Source organism: Haemaphysalis longicornis, unplaced genomic scaffold (genome assembly GCF_048455015.1).
Source record: "Haemaphysalis longicornis isolate Haplotype H1 unplaced genomic scaffold, Haemaphysalis longicornis Haplotype H1 scaffold_3, whole genome shotgun sequence".
Lineage (NCBI taxonomy): Eukaryota > Metazoa > Arthropoda > Arachnida > Ixodida > Ixodidae > Haemaphysalis > Haemaphysalis longicornis.
The window spans coordinates 116,248,802-116,264,642 of record NW_027526335.1 but is presented as its reverse complement, the minus strand read 5'-3'; the positions used below and the strand labels follow the sequence as shown (position 1 = coordinate 116,264,642).

The 15,841-nt window shown below is 48.9% G+C and overlaps 1 long non-coding RNA gene across 2 annotated transcripts in view; it reads left to right on the top strand.

Moving 5' to 3' along the window:
* LOC144173391 (uncharacterized) overlaps window positions 1-3,969 on the top strand; it is a 171,280-nt gene extending 167,311 nt beyond the window's left edge. For both annotated transcript variants that reach the window (XR_013323247.1, XR_013323249.1), the window contains exon 3: window positions 3,660-3,969. This is a non-coding gene — a long non-coding RNA (uncharacterized LOC144173391). The remainder of the gene's footprint in view (window positions 1-3,659) is intronic.
* The last annotated feature ends 11,872 nt before the right edge of the window (window positions 3,970-15,841 follow it).

Here is a 15,841-nt window from a genome sequence, read left to right as displayed (position 1 = left end):
TGAACAGCGCTTTTCTCTCGCTCAGAACGAAGTCATCATCATGATCAGCAGCAGCAGCAGCAGCAGCAGCAACAGCAGCAGCAGCCGCCTATCTACGCCCACTGCGGGCAAAGACCTCTCCCGTTAATCTCCAATTACCCCGATCCTGTGCTAACTGCGACCAATTTATCCCCGCAAACTTCTTGATCTCATCTGCCCATCTAACTTTCATTAATAAAGAAAACATGAGATATATTTGAGGCAAAACGCAAGTACATACCTGACCTGGCGGAGGGCCAGCGGGGTTGTTTGTGGGTGGTTGGGTGGCCACAAACTTCCACTCGAACCATGCCGTCGCGCCGGGGCAGCGCTCTGCGGGTTCTGAGTAGGCTTCACTGTACAATAAATAATGCGGGAAAGCGACCTTACAAAGACCAAGCTTGCACCGATATTTTTTAACGTCGGCTTCACTCCGAAGCACAAATGCATTGATGGAAACAGATTTTTCCAGGGGCAATATACGTTGTCCGTGTTCGTATGTATCGGAGGCAGACAGATGGTCCAAGGGAGAGGGTGCGCCGAAGTGAGGGAGAGGGCGATGCTTCTTTCGTCCTACGAACGCAAAAAGGAAACGGAAGAGTCTGCTCATAACAGCTTCGCTGTACATCGCGTTAAAAACGGTGACCAAGTGAGGGTACACAAAACCAAACACTAAAAAACGCGCTCAAGCTCACACTGGAGATTCTCCACGCCTAACAGCAATAAAAGGACCAGATACATTCCGCAAGAGCAGGGCGAACGAGGACAAATGGAATAGGTCGCCTCAGTTGCCCTTATCGTGGGAGGCGCGGGAAAGTAGGGGAGAGCGGAGGTGTGGGAGGTGAGGGCCTTTCGACGAGATTTGGAGCGACGCAAGTAGATATGATGCCATTTTGTTTTCACTCTTGCAGCGCACTGCAGTAGCCACAGGGCACCGCGATGCACAGTGTTCCCTTGTGGCGGGGGTGCTTCGGCGCCTCTGTAGCCGAATTACCGCAGTGAGAAGATGCCAATGCCATCTCGTTGTTCACTTCGTGCAGTCCTTATCTTTCAACTCTCAGCATACATAATGGCCCACCAGAGAGCATAAAGTGTTATATTTATCCATTAATTTATATATTTATGCAGTCACCAACGCTCTATAGGCAGGGAAAGTTACAGTAAATGTATTACGACTCCGCAACATTCAACAGGGTTAACAGTTGAACGTTTACTGGTGTAGTGCAATCCAAAGCTCGATTGTATTCAAGGAGGACGTTTTATTTCGAAAGTATAATGAGCCTGAATCGCTTTAGTGACCTGGATTATCGCTGGGGTAATGTGTGTGCATGCGCGCGTGTGTCCCAACGCTCTTTCATGGATCTAAAAATGTGCCACCCCTTCCTAAAGAAAGCTGAGAAAAGCGCGAAAGCTAAAAGTGCGCCCACCCTTCGCTGAATGTGCGTCCAATCTATCGCCAAACCTACAAAGACCCAACTCGCGGACGAAGACCCCATGCGACGATTTTTCCCGCACTAAGTTAACGCATCTACGAACGATCTAAATCTATAGCGATGCGTGGTTATGAAATAAAGGTATACTATTGCACTCCTTCTTCCTCATCGATTAATGTGTTGGCTTATCTAGAACCGGTTCTTTTTCGCGATTTTCAAGTGACCGTTTGGACACAGTGTAAGCCCGGTTTCACGCACGCCCGTGTGTCCAGAGATCTTATCACAGCTTTTGGGTCGACCAACCGGTCTCTGGCGAAATGTTTTAGTTTTTTGACAGGACGCCGTCGGTTCCACAAAGAAAGCTTTCCCTTTAAAATTGTTACAGATATAACCGTGTAGCAAAGTCAGGGTCATTTCTTCGTTTTAAATAGCTATGTGCGTCACGTGATCCCCCCCGTAAGCGTTACCTTCACTGATGACCTTTGGAACGCCATACTTTAAGTATAACCTCTCGCAGTGTCAGTACTGTCACGAGACGTGCGTGTCACTCGTTATCAATCTATCGATACATCAACCAGAGCGCTCTTCAATTGACGCGCCGAATACGATGGCCGCAGACTGCGTAGGGGTCACGTGAAACCGCCATGCAACGTCCACTGACCACCATTGAAGGTTATCCAGATGGGACGAGGATTTCACGCGGCAACCGATTTCATGGCATCTTGGCACGCAGCAACCAATCATGTTGGAGGACAACAAAACAAAGAGTGGCAGAAGCTGTAACACTCCCTTTATATCTCTCTTGTGAGTGCCCCATAGCATACTCTCCCTACGGGAATCGCAAAGGTCACCACGCGCTTTCTTTTCAACAAAAATCCACGGAACTATCAACAGCTGCTATTTCCAGGAAACTGCGAGCAGGGTATAGGAAATCTGGAAGCAAAGCCTCGCCCTCCTCTTTCCCACTGGATCTCTCTTGTGCTACTACGTCCAACGCCGGATTGGCTAGAGACCATCTTTCCTCTCGCGGAAACGCGGGAGCTTCGGTGCCTTGTTTATCTCCGTCCCCAAAAAAAAAGCTCATTCCACGTGTCGGCACGTGGATGTATAGAACCCGAGAGTCAGCCCGAGACAGAAATAGCAACGCTTATTACAATTCGCGGTATAAGCTTCGCCCGCTTCCCGTTTCATTGCCGTTTACATTGTTTCCAGAAAAGGGCGGTAATCCTTGCTGCACACATCCTCATATTTCCTCCCTCCGTAGGCAGGCATGAATACACTAAGGTCGTGACCGCAGAGGCCGTAAAGGGGCGCTTTCATCCCAATATGAAGCCGCGAGAGAAAACGCGAGTGATGTGCGTCACCGGCTTACCGACATGAGGCTAAATGCCATACCTCGCGTGGTTTTTGTAGCTATTACACTGGCCATCATTGGATGAGTAAGGTTAGCGTGTGTCCCCGGGAGGTCGGGAGACGAGGTTCTTTCACTTCCAATGCCGTCGAGGCAACGTGATGCCACTTATGTGTTTCTTTTGTTTTTTCTTGTTGCAGTTTTTCTTATTTCTTGTTCTTATCTATGGTTTGTGTGTACACATTGTCGGGCCCTGTTTAATAACGGCGAAAATTTGAGATAACGGTTCAATTCTTTTGTAAAAATTGCCTCACTGCAATTAAAATGGCATTGCGAAGAAGCCGGCAGTTCGAAATTTTGTCTCGCACTTTCTAAGGCGCCGCTCTTAAGCGCCCGTTCCTGTGGTTTCGCGTCATCACTCGGTGTCGCTCACGTTGTAACAGAGTGAACGAAGAGGCCACCGAAGATAGAGCGAGAAGGAAAGCCGAGGATGAAAGTATGGCGAAGGTGTGAGGGGGAGGACGGTAATGATGAGGCCGCGCCATACGTGCTCCCCGGCGGCGACGCGCTACGAGATAACGCCTGAGTATGTTAACCAGCGTGGTGCGTTCGCTAGTAACTCAATTACTTCCTGAGATGCAGCAGCTATGCGTCGTCACCAACAAGAGGGCTGTTCGCACTGCACTCAAATTGCGCATTAGGGTGTATCGTAATCATCAGCCATTTTTTTATTACTGCTTTTATTTTTTACAGCTTTGCTGGTTAATTATCTGCAGGGAGTTTATGGGTGCATTTTTTGTTCGGCTAATAAACAATACCGGCTTTTTATGGTATACTATCGTTCTCGCATTTCGCAGCATACGTCACAGTCATCGCACGTTCCCAAGTGCTGCCTACTTTTCTTCGCCTCGGAACCAGCCTGCATTCTTCCGGATCCATGAAGGTGGGCGATTGAAGGAGCAAAGTTGCCCGAGCCACTCGCGAACTACGTAACACGCTGCCACAGCTGTGGCCACGCCTGCTCCCTACAAGACGACGGTGTCATTAGCTGTTCTGAACGCCCCGTGTTTCCCTCCGCGACCTGAACATGTCGAAGGCTCGGAGTCCTTCCTACACCGTGTACCCATTGAGCCTGAACCTACCGATGCAATGATTTATGAATCAAGGTAGAAACTACTAAAGGTCACAAAAAGTGCAAGGTTCACTTGTTTGTGTTCTTTTTTGTTTTCTCACACATCCATCACTTCATTCAAGCTTGCTGCGAGTCGCAAATGGTAGTACCAGTTTGTTGGGGTTGGTGCGGATCGTTGTTTACTGGCAGCCGACAAAGTGGTAACAACATAGCTACAAAGCGAGACACTTGCATTTTGTCCGCATGGTGAGCCTCCCCCCTAAAACTGCCAGACACATGTTAGGCCATTTCAAAAGACCACTAGACTTAACGCATGGCTAGCATATTCCTTCAAGTTTGTTTTAATCTTGTGAGAAAGGTGGCATGGAAGGAGCTGGCCGGCAAAATCGGCGGGCCCTTGTGTTGTCTGTCAATGCGCTGCAATATCGTCAATGATAGCGTAGCCGGGGCAGGCTTTGGAAAGGTGTGCGCGAACCACTATTGGAATGGTGCCTTCTGTCGATGTAGCAATAGGGAATCTTATTTTTAATGTCTTCCTTGGTGATTCGTTCAAATGTGATTTCTTTTTTTTTTATTCTAGTAGTGGCTCGTATTGAATGCAACACGCCTCTCTCGAGAGAGCGTGTGGGCCTCCTCAAAACGCATGTGGCCGGTAAGGCCCGGAGGTTCAGGTGATTCCTTCTGCAAAATTGCTACTATGGCAGAGGGATTTCCTCCATAATGTCCATTATTGTTTCTCTCGGCGAAGTTTATTTATTTATTTATTTTTTAATTTTTTTTTTATTTATTTATTTATTTATTTTTTTATTTATTTATTTATTTATTTATTTATTTATTTATTTATTTATTTATTTATTTATTTATTTATTTATTTATTTATTTATTTATTTATTTAAATCATGGGACGCCAGCCTTACTGCGCCCGCCCTTCCAAACCCGTACCATCACCTGTGTTATTGTGGACATTCGCGGTAGCCTGGCAGCGGACCAGCCGATTTGTGCTGAAATTCGTCCGCTACTCCACTCCCAGCCCAGGCCACCGGATGTTATAATGTGATCCAAAAGCCCTCATGACGACGACTCGGCCGAACTGACCAGGACAACCTCAAGATCTAGATTCCCTTTAACTTAGACTGTTCAAGGACCTTGTACACATATTAAGTACCCTGCCTCAAGTTCGTCACACCCTCTACATAGTTTCCCTCGCTAGTTTGCTGCTGATGTTCTTGTTTCCTTTTGTCGCGCTCCGCGCTAGCGGGGGAGCCCTGTAGCGGCCCTTGATCATCGATAGCAAGAGCCCACCATCATCATCATTGGCCGCTACCTCCATCGTCAGGAGCGCGGGGCCTCGGCACGCACGACGCGCAGCTCAGGCCTCTGCGCTGCTTGGCCGCATTCCACGAGCGTTCCACGACTCGCGGACTCCTGCTGCCGTCAAATCTCGTGCGCGAATAAATGTAGGGTGAGCCGCACGACTACAACGGCGCCTACAATTTATTTATTTATTTATTTATTTATTTATTTATTTATTTATTTATTTATTTATTTATTTATTTATTTATTTATTTATTTATTTATTTATTTATTTATTTATTTATTTATTTATTTATTTATTTATTTATTTATTTATTTATTTATTTATTTATTTATTTATTTATTTATTTATTTATTTATACAGGTACCTACATCGCCCTCACGGGCATTATTGTAGGGGCGAGAACAAGCAAAGGAATACAGTACAGTTGATATAACAATAAAATGGTTGCGGGTAAAAGGCAACAACATACTGTTGAGTTACAGTGTCATAAATAAGGCATCACATTGTAAATACAAAGCAAAGACGCAAAAGGAGAAGAGTGGTATCGGTTACACACGACAATAAAAAAACAAGTACGGAACGCATCAAAAATGTGCAGTAATAATTAGTTCAAAAAAATTGTGCGAATTTCTAACAAAAAAATGAGGAACGCGCCGAGACAATTTTCTCTGGCAAGCCGTTCCACTTATGCGTGGTCCTTTCGAAAAAGGTGTATTTGATTACGTTGATCCTGGACGCGTATTCACGCAGCTTTAAAGAATGCTCAGTACGGGGTGACACATAGGTAGGTTGTTTTATATACTGTTGCTTGTTTATGCCTGTTCTGTTCATGAGTATGCGGTAAAATAGTGACAGTCTTAGGCATTTTCGCCGGTCCGCTAGCAGAGGCCACTGTAATCCTGAACGAATGTCGCCTGATCTTACGGTGAAGTTATAATTGCTTGCCACAAAGCGGGCTGCTCGTGCCTTTATAGGCTCTAGAGCTTCTGTATTTGATTTTGTTGAGGGTCCCAGGCACTGCAATCATATTCTAGAATGGGACGCACATTGAACATATATAGTGTTTTCTCAACTTAGTTGGTGTCTGTCTAAAATTGCGCCTCAAAAAATTTAGCACGTGACTAGCCTTTACTGTTAAGCAATGAATATGAGCATTCCATGAAAGGTTGCCAGAAAAAATGATCCCTAGATATTTATATTTGTTGCAACAGGCAAGGTAGCTCCGGCCACGACGCAAGTTGAAATCCGATGCGGCTGTTTTTTGTTCGTGAATCTCACCAATTAACACTTCGACCGATTTATTGTCATTCTCCACGAATCACACCAAGAAACGACAGACTTCATGTAATTCTGCAATTGAACGGCGTCCGCTTCACAGGTAATGTATTCTTTTGTCTGAGTAGCCCCTCGGTGCCTTGAGAGCGTTTCAAAAGTATGTGTGCGTCCGTCTGATGAGCGTGTGCCTCCGTAAGTACCTTTATTAATATCCGCAGAATGACCGGCCAACGGTCGTCTACTGTGGTCATGCTCTTAACTGGCGCACATTGTCAATAATTTGAGCTTTAGCGCGTGACTTATACCGAAACGCCGAGTCAATGACATGCTGTTTACGACGTCGGCTTTCACCAAGCCGACACACTTCGCGGAAAGGCCATAAAAATTGATCATGTAAACCGTCCTCATTCCTTTAACGGCACCTTCTCACCCTTTTGACAGCCAGCCTTATTATATAATAATATAATTTTCATTTTCATTTTCATTTCATTTCGTTCATTTTGTGGTCACAGGCGAACGCCTTAGCGGGCTGTTCATTGCATACGTACCTAAAGTAGTTCGTGTACTTGAAAGGAGCATTTGAAAGGGTACGACAAAAAAAAATGTACGCTGCTTTGTCCCGAGTTACATAACAAAAACTGGAATAGCGAAATTAAAGCAGGACTTATAGTTAAGTAGCCCGTGCAAATTTAGGCAGAACGTAAAACCAAACATGCCTTCATGCTTCGCCGCAAATTTAAAAGGGCATATATTCGCCTTGATGTATTCACTCGCCCCGCAGGGCTTAGTTCAGCCTTTCTTTTTGCATTGAGTGCACTCGCAGTCCTCAATTGACGGTGTTTCTTGCGTTTGTTTCGTGGAGGAAAGGAAGAAATAAATGACAAACTAGAAAGAATGTGCAATTCCCAGGAAAGCTCTCCGGAAGGGCACTGAATATTACAAGGTTCGGGATCAATATTCCACGTTAGAAATCCGCAATTTTCTGCGCCGTGTGCGCTCGGTTGCAAGTTAATAGGGTCGTTAATACGGTCCCCGCTAATGCCGTAACTTTATGCTTCCCTGGGCAGCCAGTACTTTAGCTATCATTTTTACGCTACGCACGAATTGCAACATCGCTTAATCAGGAAGAAAATGAAGAGGACGGTAGTGTGGAGCTGCGAAGGGTGAGATGGAAAACACGGCAGAGAAGTGAGAGGATCATGAAACACTGTCCAGTACGGCTTCGTCTTTCAGATTAAGTACCGTCCGATGATATTCGCAGTATATTCAGCCATCCCGCTGACATATCAGTCCCCGTCCGGCATCTCCACGCAGCCAATAAAAACCGTGCTACTGAGACCTATCGTAATAACTTTTATTTGATGTGAACTCATGCAGGACGTAACCTTTCCCGGAAAACATTGTCTTTCAATAAAAATCGAGATCAGTTTCATGCTGTTAAGTGGGAAGCCAGCGAAGCTGTAGCTATTGTGGCTTTTGCTGTGGTGAGGTCTTGCTATAGTGGATTTATATATGAACGTTATTGGCTTAACTGGGCGTTCCAAGCAGGCAGGTCGCTGCTCTTCATTCGGGAGAGATTCGAAGCTACTCAACGAAGGAGAACTAGAGGCGGCAACGGCGGCGTCTGCACGTTCTGCGGCACGGACTTTTCGTTATTTTTCTCGCCCATTCGCGTTTGTGTGCGCGTGCAAACTCCTTCAATTCCCGTGCTTCCTCCTCCAAGCGAATGACACGCACCCGTCTCATAACGAGTTAAAAGTGGAAGTGCTGATAACGGCACTAGCGCCGTTAACTGACTGCGTAACTTGTGAAAGAGGCATCGAGGAGGCGAGAAGAATAAATCTTGTCCATAAGGTGTCGTCAAAGGCGAAGAGGAGCGGAGAAGCCGTGCCGAGTAAATTGTCGCCTGCGGAAGAGAAACTCGGGTCGCTATCCATATACAGGGCGCATGAAGTTTCCCCGAGTCAAGGAGAAGTTTCTTATATTGTTGCCTTAATGTCCATGCGGGAATACTCCGATCCCACTGCATTTATTCCGTAATAAACTTAGTGTATATGGGCGACCAGCGAAGCCTTGTGAATAATAGAGAAACATGCGATGTAATAGCGGCTAGGCAATGCGTTGTCGGCGGTGAAGGCATCGGTTGAGTGTTGAAACTTTTAGCCTTGTGTGGTCGCGCATGATGATATCAAAATTGCATGCATTTTCGCAAAGAACAAAACTGTTCTTTGCCGAAGCAAACAACCACACAGAGAATGCGAAGGCTCAGCATGCGATTAGAGTAAAAACAGAATCCGGGCAGGCACAATAAGCGTAAATGCGTGCGTTGCGCACTTGTCTGTGTGCGGATTGTAGTTTTCACCCAAACCTTTTGCTGGTCCTCGTCACTCGCCAGATTCAGAAATTCGGCCAGGCTGATTTGGTCGGGAAGCCAATTTGTGGCTGTTCGTTAGAGTATATTTTCCAGGGAAGTCGGATTTCCTAGTGCCCTGGTTATCTTAAGCTTTCGCATAAAAAAATAATCTTACAGTCTAAGCTTTACGACGCTACATCCTTCAGAATGAGAGGAAATAAAGCACCAGGGCTTGGTCGACTAACAACAGCCCAAATTAAGAACCTTTGGGAGCAGATAAGGAATTCCTACTCGAAACCGTCAATGAGGCATGAATACTAGGCACAGTGCCAACTGAATGGAAGAGTGCGAGCGTGAGCGTCATCCCAAAACTGGGGAAAGACATCACCATACAGCAACTTAGGCCCATCTCCTTCACCTCGAATGCTGGAAAGATCATGGAAAGAATGGTAGTGGACAGGCTACAGAAGCACACACAGCAAGAAAACATTCTGCCACACCATCATTGGATACAGAGCTCACCCATCTACGCAGGATGCTTTCCTTGCATTATACGATGAAACATATATGGAGGTTAGCATAGCTCAGCTCAAAGCAATTCTGACCATAGACCTGAAGAAGTCTTTTTATAATGTGGCACAAGATGCAATGCTAGAAGAATTAGCCAAGATTGGTTGTGGGCAACGCATGTACAATTGTGTCAGGAGTTTCCTGGATGGTCGAATGTAGACATTGCACCTGGGAAAAACAAATCGCAGCAAGCGCAGCCCCCCCAACAGGGAATCCCTCAAGGCTTTGTACTTTCACCAACACTCTTCAATCTTGTTATGCTCAGGATGCACTGAGACATACAGATAATTCGAAACATCGGACACATGATAACTGGCGACTGGCGACTGGCGACTGGAACAGAGGCCATTGGCGGCGTACATCAGGCAGCGGCTTGAAGGCGCCACTAGAGGTCCTCTTGAATGTGGGGACTAAGCAGGCCTGCGTGCATATATTTAGTAAAAGCTTTTCCCTCTCTCTCTCTCTTCAAAATCATTGACTACGCCGCAGGTGACCTTCAGCCACCGGCGCCCTAGCGGCCATTTTTATTACTTCGCTCGCGGCAAGTCTCGTTGCTGTTGTACGACGTGACTAGCTAGGCGAGGAGAAACAGGTGCTTCACCCCCGCTTCGTCGCTCAGCGCCGGCTGCGGCTTCCGTGCGGGTGTTTCAGCGTAAGTGAACCACGCGACTAGGAGAGGGCTTTCTGGCTGCTTCGGCGGCGCTTGGTCCCTCAGTCTGGAAATCAATGCTTCGGAGACTGGGCTGCCTGTGTGCGCCCTTCCGCGCAAGCGAAAGGGTGAATTCATTTGTCCTGTAGATATAGGCAAATGGCAGGCTGCGAAATCTCAAGCAAAGGCAAACTTTTCCGAAACACTGTGTGCGTAGTCGCTGCTTTCGCTCGTGATCACTAGATTTAGAAGTGTTAACGGCGAACCATTTTGTCTGTCTGCGCGCATGTTGCATGCAGTCGAAAAATTTGCTGGAAATTCGGTCATATGCTTGTTCGAATGCTGATTGATGTGTGCCCCTTCTTTCTTAGCGGGTGCTGCCGTGGGCTACGAAGGATTTGGAAAGGGGTATTAGAGGGCCCTCTGCGCGCTCGTATATCCCTACGTCTGCGCTCGAACCAATGGTTTGGCCAATTGGTATCGTCCCCAGACCTGGTTTTAAGCGCAGGAAGCAATCACACAGCAAAATTTCTTTTGTTCTTCCTGCCAAATTTTGGCTCATGTGTCCTTTGTGCTCCACAAAATCGCAGTTTAACAAATTTCGATGTTTCTACGCCATGCTCGTCCTGTATTTCTGGATGACTCCTTCGCTGTCGAAAATTCTGTAAAAACAAACCTATATACAAAAGTACCGTGAACGATGGTCAGGCACTACATTGAGCAAAAAATCTCAACAAAAATGTCTGCAATAAAATATTCTATGTACTGGTCCACTAAACTTTGTGCATCCCAATTATATTGCAATATTATATTGACGTTATGTTTTTCTTGGTCAAATTCGGCGTAGGCATTTCGGAAAACGGCAACGATACCTGCACATTCCCTTTTTTCTTCTACGTTTATGGCATAGCAGTGGCCAAAGCGAACACGACACCCCCGGTACGCATAAACAAGCTGACAAGGCTACGGCAAGGGGCCCGACAAGTCGTCAGCCTGCTGGAACAGAATGCGCTGTGGCCAGATGTGAGTATATCACCAGATGTCCGACAGTCGTTCCCTGCACTGCTTTGTGTCCCTATAAGGCACGTCGTGCATTTAAGCGGAAACGACAACACGGGCTGAGTGAACTCTCATCGGCAGCTCCTTGCCAACGTCCATTCAGCGAGACCGGAAAAATAACGAATATTGTGAGAGCGATCCCTAACCCCAGCTCCGCTGTCACAACACGTGTCCCTCGATATCTGCCGCGCTCAGCAATAAAGGGGACGGAAGAGGCGCGGTTTGTCGTGCCTCCACCGCGCCTCTTTCCTCTATCCGCTTTGGCACGTGTCATCAAATGCCCACACAGGGAGGATAAAAACTCGTATCAGAACCGAAACGCTGCCATCCCGGTGCGTGTATTCGCCGTGTTGACACATGTCACCCCTTCTTCCTCCGCATCCTCCAGTCGCGCTCTTCATCACCATCTTCTGGCGCACTTATCCGCACCGCAGTGACAGCGTGCCGCCAAGTAAAACACGGCGACCGAAAGCTTTCCCCGGTAGGCGCTTTACCTCGGCCGTCCCCGGAATCGCGTGATGAGAACGAAGTGCCTGCCGCACTTGGGGTTCTCTCGCTACACGCGAGTCAGCGCAAGAGCGACGTAGCCGGCGTTAACATTGCGATAGCACCAGAGGAGTAAGAGGGCCGCAAGGGAAGCCCATATGTACAAGAACGTACACGTGGAGCAGCATACCGTCGACGCCGCGGGGAACCTGACAGCGATCCGAGCTGGAAAAACAAAGGTAATGAAGATGAGAGACGGTTCTCGGGCGACCGCTGTAAGGGCTTCGATTTGGTTGGTAGGCCGAGCGCGTATTTGCGAGACGAAGTGACGCTATCAGTGCCTCAGAGACCACAAACCAATGCAAGCGGGGATCACAAGGTTGCCCGGTGCACCTCGCAGTCTTTTCTGCTGCTACACTGCGCTGCAGAACTTTCATAGAGGCGCAGTAAATAGTTGCCCAGGGTAAGACGAAGCAGATTGTGCTTTCTTTTTTGCTGACAGGTGGGCGCAAATATTTTAGAAAGCCGCTTGGATATATTAGTTGCGGCGCTGCACGGGAAGCAAAACAATTGACTCGCTTAACACCACAGTGCAGTTGAAAATCCTTAAAGAACATTCTCTTCTGCCCCTTTCGTTACCTGAGCGTACGCTGCCTGGCAGAATTTGTCGAGACTCTATTGCTGGATGCTGATGACGATGAGAATGATTATGATGGTGGCTGTGTTATGACCATGAATATTGTAATGTCCTCATTGTCCTCGGTTGCATGAGCGCGGGATTTTACAAGTAGCTAGATTATCACTATGGTAATTTTCGTCTTGTCGATGAAGAATTTCGCGCAAATCAAAGAGGGCCTAGATACAGATCGGGCAAAAGTTTTGCGAGCTATCCAGTAGCTTCGGTTCAAGCAACTGATGCGCGCTCATGAAATGAACCATAGCCGTGAAAAGATGGCGACCGCTATTACGCGTCTCAGGAAGAGAGAATCCTGGTTGAAGAGATCGCGTCGCCAACATCTTGCAGTTTGCGTGCACCACGAAAAGAAGCAGAAAACAACGCCGTGACGCTAAAACCATGAGTGAAATATCGCGGAAAGCGACGGAGAAAAAGCCACACAACCAGTCGCCCGCTACCTGAGGCTCAACATGAGCCACTGCCACGACAGCGACCAGCGAGCTATGCTCGGGCCCCGTGCCCGTCCGAGCCGCCTCTTTTTTTATCATTAACACACTCCCCCAGCCGCGAAGATGTAAACGTCCAGAACGGGGAAGCAAGTAGTAAGCGTCAGCCGATAACAGCAAATGCGCTAATGTCGTGTAGAAAAACGGGTGGTCGGGAGCAGCACTACGACGTTAAGGGAGAGGAGCAGAGCGACGACAGTGCAGCAGTCAAAGGGAAAACAAGTACTTGTAGAGCTCAGAGACACGTGAACGTCTGGTTCCGCACCCCGAGTTCACCCAAGCAGTCCAGAGTGTCCAAGTTCAGGAAGCGAGAGGCAACTTTCATCAGAATGCAGGGTTGAGTCCTTTATTATGATGGCGATCGCGCAATGCCCGGGTCAGCAGAAATGTGAGGATCACCCCGAAGCAGTTCAGCTTGCTCATCAGTAGCAAATTGATGTAGACGAGCCGGCCTCGGATGCTGTTCCGCTGCCTAGCCATCCCCTGCACCAGGCACCACCGGAACCGGCCACTTACCGCCATCTTGTGAGCAGCCTTCCCAAAGGCCACTTGCTGCGGCAAGCTTCCTTCACGGCTTGAAATTTCAGCTTGAACAAAAAACGATAGGACTTAGGAAGGAAACAGTCGATATGGAAAACCAACTCGCCCAAAATCAAGCAATTCTCCTTCACGGCTGCGGACTCTTCTTCGACAACCTCACGAAACAAGTTGTTGTTGATTGCGGCGTAGTCGTGCTGGTTGGTAAGCAGTGCATCCTGGTCACGGCCGGCATGGTGATGATGCTCAGTGCGTTCATCGCCGCCGTGGTTGCCTCCTGGCCTGCAGTTGCCGCCGCGATCATACGGAAATCCTCTCCCTGCTTGGTGCACCTTCTTCGGTTAACGAGCTCCGTCACGTGCCCCTTGTATGCACTTGCGTAGCCAGCGAAGGTTATCATGGGCGGTAGCTGTTCACCTGTGGTCACTTCTTGTGAGCTGCAACGCGGATCAAGATAGTGAGCTGCGCCACAGTGCCTCCGGGACAACGATCGCAGCAGTAGATAGGGGAGCTTCCAGGACCCTTTCGAGGGGCCGTCGAGCGCGTCCATTGAAGCTGCCGGGTTTCCTTTCACGAGCCCTCGCAAACCACGTTCATTTGACAGTTCACGTGACGCTAATCGGGACGCCGGTGCACCGATCAGAGGTGGAGGTACCAGGAGGTGTAAACGCCAGCGGAGGGGCCAGTGGAAATGCCAGCGCCTGGGGAAACACGGCCACCATCTTTCAAGTAGCAACGGCGCCTGCTCGCGATGGTCATCCGCGCGATGTTTTAGCAGGAAACGTCCACGAGCGGCAGCGGCGTCCGAACTGTCGAAGAAAATCAAGTTGGGTAGGTTTGGGACGACCGCATCCTTGCACGTCGTAGTCACCTGGTCCTTGGAGAGTCTGATGCCCTGGCCATCCGTAAGGACGACGCAGTCCTAGCTAGGCGGGCTACTGGGTGCACCAAGTGTTTCCTCGAATGAATCTGTCGCGAGCTCCGCCAGGTTTTTCGGCTGACCAGAATACTCGCCAGCTGTGCAAACGTGTAGAGCGCAGAAGCGCGGCTCAAACACAGCGTGCACGTTCGTCACATTGTCGGCCTCCACGGTTATATTGCTCTCACCGGAGAGCACCGCGTTCTTGCCGTGCAGGGTGACTGTGAAATGATGGCTCGACGCTGCGGTACTCTGTACAGCAATTATGGAAGGAACCCCGAAGGGTCTGATGAAGAACACCTGCGATCGGATCAAGATGACCTTTTCGTCGATCTCGTAGTCCCTGAAGAAGTCTACTTCTAGCTCGTCAAAATCGATGCTTTCCTGGACGCGCCCATCAAACACCTTCACTTCTTCGTCTTTGCTGTTGACGGCGCGCAGGGGCGAGCGGATCTACTCGGTCGGTGAGCCAAAATCCTGTAGAAGCGATTAAATAGCCGCTACGCCCTTTCTGAGGGTTGTCGCACGAAGTCACGGCGATGGCGTAGCTCCGTGATGGCCGACGGCGGCAAAGCCAGTCGACCGGGCGTCTTCGGCACGAGCACGAGCGGCGAGCAGCGCTCGATGACGAGGCGTCCCACATCAGGCCTCACCCTGCGGGCGCCAGCGGAAGACCAACCCAAACCAGATAAGGCAGAAAGAACCCACCTCACATGCACACATACTACAACACTACAGACTCTCCCGTAGGACACTTCCTCCGCCACACGCGCAACTCACCCGTGAGGAAGCCGCTGCATGGCACCAGCTACAAACTAACACGTTTCCTAGCCTCTCGCTCCGGCACACAGTCTACCCTACCATGTACCCAGACAGATGCCCATCCTGCGGAGGACACTCGAACCTGTATCACTCCACATGGGAATGCCCCAAACCCCCGACCCAATTGCCTATACCCAGCCCCTCCCCCTCCGGATGGGAAGCCGCTCTTTCCAGCTCAGCCTTGGACGACGGGCGCGGACTGATCGACCGGGCACGACGGATCGCAGCAGCAAAGGGGGCCCTGATACAAGGGCACCACCCTCGGAGAGCTAAATAATCTGGCATTTTAATAAAGGTTTCTACCACTACTACACATCAGCTCGATCCAAAGGAATCCCGAGCCTCGCGTACCTCCGCGGCCGCGCCGCGTCAAGTCGAGTCTGCTCGTGGTTCGATCTCCCGGGTTTCGGCACCAGAATATCGCGGAAAGCGACGGAAAAAAAAGAGCCACACAACCCGTCGCCCGCTTCCTGTGGCTGAGCACGAGCCACTGCCACGAGCGCGAGAAGCTAGCTATGCTCGTGCCCCGTGCCCCCCGTGCGCGCCGCCTCTTGATTAACATTAACATGAAGTCTGCGCCAGGCCCCCAAATTGGTATGGCCATTGCCTACGAGTTGGTTCCTCATGACACCAAACAGTCAATTTAAATAAACCAACATATTTTCCCTCAACGAGTAATTCTATTTGTTCCAGCACAACAACCTATTCAATATCAGCAATCGGCTTGCATTAGCGCG